Genomic DNA, 3,290 nt, shown 5'->3' on the forward strand with positions numbered 1-3,290 from the left:
AAAAAAAAAAAATCATACCACTAGACCAAATGCTCTTATAGTGGATCTATCATTTTTAGTTGCCCGTGTGTATATGTTTTCCGCACCTCAATATATCAAATTTTCCACATATTTTTGTGCTTTAGAACCTATTATTACTGTCATGTTAACTTCACATGGTCTATCACACAGTTGAAACAGCATTGCCACTAGAGTCCATGCACTCCATTGGGATAGATATGTTAAAAATTAGGCCCCTTTGATAACTATTTTGTTTTTTTTTTCTTTGTTTTTTTCAAAATTATGTATTTTATCCTTTTATTTAAAAAAAACATTTGAATTTTCACAAAATTTCACTCCAAACTAAGTTTTTGAAAAATATTTTTACTTATTTATTTTTATTGCTATGCTATGTTTACTTCTATCTCATGTTACTCCATTTGTATTTACTTCGTTTTATACAAAAGTTCATGGTAATTAATAAATTCATGTGCTTAATACATTCCCTAGAAAAATAAACTTGTTTGTATCAGGATAAATTACAATGAATACGCAGAAAAGAAATCCAAAAAATAAGTAGAAGGTTGAGAATTTCACTCAACCACACAATATCAAGCTTGACTAAATGGCTCACATGCAATTCTACCACAATAATGGCATTATAAATGGCATAGATGATGGTCAGATTTTGAAGGGGAACTTCTCAACTTGAGAGATCAATTTGCATTATAAATGGCATAGATGATGGTCAGATTTTGAAGGGGAACTTCTCAACTTGAGAGATCAATTTCATTCATCACTAATCAAATTTTTACATAATAATTTGTGGGTATTTATAGTCTCCCCACAATAATGGCATTATTTATGTTTTTGATCCATGTTCACTGCATTAGCGATTATTTCTTTTTAAAAACTCAACTCTAATGATTGCAAGGATAGCTCAGTTGGGAGAGCGTCAGACTAAAGATTTGAAAGTCACGTGTTTGATCCACGTTCAAACTAAAATTAGTGGAAATACCTTTGCATTATGAATTTTCAATTTTAATATTAGTGTGGAGAGCGTCATAGTGAAGAGGAAACGTGTTCGATCCACGTTCATTTATTTTAATGTTAAGCATAGATAGTGTGTCTGTAGATCTAAAGATAGCGTGGTGGATTCCTAATTCTTTATTTGACTATAAATGCTCTGTAAGACATTTAGTAAAATGACTCATTTTATTGTTCTTATTGCATGGAACAATAAAATTGATCTTCCCCTAGAATTGTCAATACATTCTACTTTCAATGTTGCTAAGTTGAGTCCCTTTGAAGGTGATGATTTTTCTGATTCGATGACGAATCCTGAAGAGGGGGATGATGATAAGAATCACGGTGTACATTTTACTTTCAATGTTATTGAGTTGAGTTCTTTTGATGTAGGTGATGATTTTTTTGATTTGAGGACAAATCCTTTTGAAGAGGGGGATGATGATAAAAATCACGGTGTTCCAACTAGACATTTTACACAACCCAAGGCCAAGAAGATTCAACAAGCATTCATGCTTCATCTACAAAATTGGATAGGCTAGGTTCAACCATCATTTCATGTGTTACTAGCTGATTCGTTTGAGTCAATACCATTTGGAGATTCAAAAGTAAATATTTGCACAGTTGAAGTAGCGGATGAAGTTGCAAGCATCATTTCATAGTGGTTAGAAAACTTTATTTATTATTTTAATTTCATAAAGTTTGTAATGCTCAAATTGACTTCGTCTTCTGTGGAGATTTAAAGGAATCGAGATTAAATCACGGGCACTAACATTTTTTGTGGGGAGACTATAAATACCCACAAATTATTATGTAAAAGCATATTTGTGATCAATGAAATTGTTCTCTCAAGTTGAGAGGTTCCCTCTTATAGAAATCTGAGCATATCTTTGTCGTTTTTAAGTTTCATGCAATTCCTGTGGTAGATTGCATCTGATATATTTAATCAAGCCTTGATCAAGTTTGATTGTGGAGTGACTCAATTTAGACTAAGGTTTCAAATCTTGCTTCTCACTCTTGGATCTCATAATCTAATTCTAGCTTTATCTCTTGGTTTATCCAAAATTTGTATAAGAAGGTGTTAATTTCTTCAATTAAAGGTTCTTGCTTCTACAAAAGCTTGGCTTGTTGGGCTGAAGATTACGGTTGGTCTATCGTCCTTCAACGAGATCTTCTATCCCCATGACTGCTCTGTTGTAGTCGTTCTTCTAATGCCAGCGACACGTCCAGTTGTCGAGATTGGTAATGTGAGTTTGTAACGAATCCATTGAGGTTCTTGGAATGATTCTATAGCTTATCATTTCCATGTTGGGAGTTGGATCATGGGTCTTGGGCGAAGGAATCCTTGGTTTACCACCCCTTCGAGTTGAAGGAAGTGTCATAAGGCTAATTTTTTTTCAATTTTATTGATTTGTTTGAGTGATTTTATTTGATTTTATTTCAATTTTGTCAAACTCAATCGGGTGCTCATCTCAATCATTTCAGCCTTGTTGGCGTTCAATAAAAGAGACCTTGGAAATAACTTGTAACTGTTCAACTGGATTATCACATTAACAATTTGAATCAAATAAAGTAACATTAACCATTTGAATCACCTCAACCCCACTTGTTGAACTTGACCAAATGTCTATACCATAGCACTAACAAAGGTACAAAGTACAAAGTAACACTAACAAAGGTACAAAGTACAAAGTAACACTAACAAAGGTACAAAGTACAAAGTAACACTAACAAAGGTACAAAGCTCATAAAAGTGGTTCCCAAATTTTATATTATTGTGATAGAAGCTATAAATGACCATTATATTCATTGGTCAAAATTTTATATTATTGTGATGGAAACTATAAATGACCATTATATTCATTGGTCAGATATTGCAATTGTGAAGAAGTGAAGAAGTCCTCCTTATATGAGTATATTTTCTTTTTCTCTTCTACCCACTTTATACATAACATATTAAATTAACTCATACTGAAAAAAATTATTTCTTTCTTTTGGAGATGCGGGGTATCGATCCCCGTACCTCTCACATGCAAAGCGAGTGCTCTACCATCTGAGCTACATCCCCATGATTCTTACATCATAAAATCCTATTAATGTCCCATCATCAATAATAGTGAAAATAAAAAAATATCAAAATATTAATAACAAATAGTTTAGATATCCCCACAATTCTTACGTCACAAAGTCCTATGCATCTCGTCAGTAATAGTGAAAATGAAAAACTATCCCAGCTCATTATGTCCTAAATAAGAAAAAATTGAAAAGAAATAATATATTTAATA

At 32.5% G+C, this 3,290-nt stretch overlaps 1 non-coding gene across 1 annotated transcript; it reads right to left on the minus strand.

The window, feature by feature from the left end:
* Positions 1-3,000: 3,000 nt before the first annotated feature.
* TRNAA-UGC lies at positions 3,001-3,073 on the minus strand. Its single transcript has one exon. It is a non-coding gene; the product is annotated as a tRNA-Ala (tRNA).
* Positions 3,074-3,290: the final 217 nt, after the last annotated feature.

This window comes from Cucurbita maxima, unplaced genomic scaffold (genome assembly GCF_002738345.1).
Source record: "Cucurbita maxima cultivar Rimu unplaced genomic scaffold, Cmax_1.0 Cma_Scf00121, whole genome shotgun sequence".
Lineage (NCBI taxonomy): Eukaryota > Viridiplantae > Streptophyta > Magnoliopsida > Cucurbitales > Cucurbitaceae > Cucurbita > Cucurbita maxima.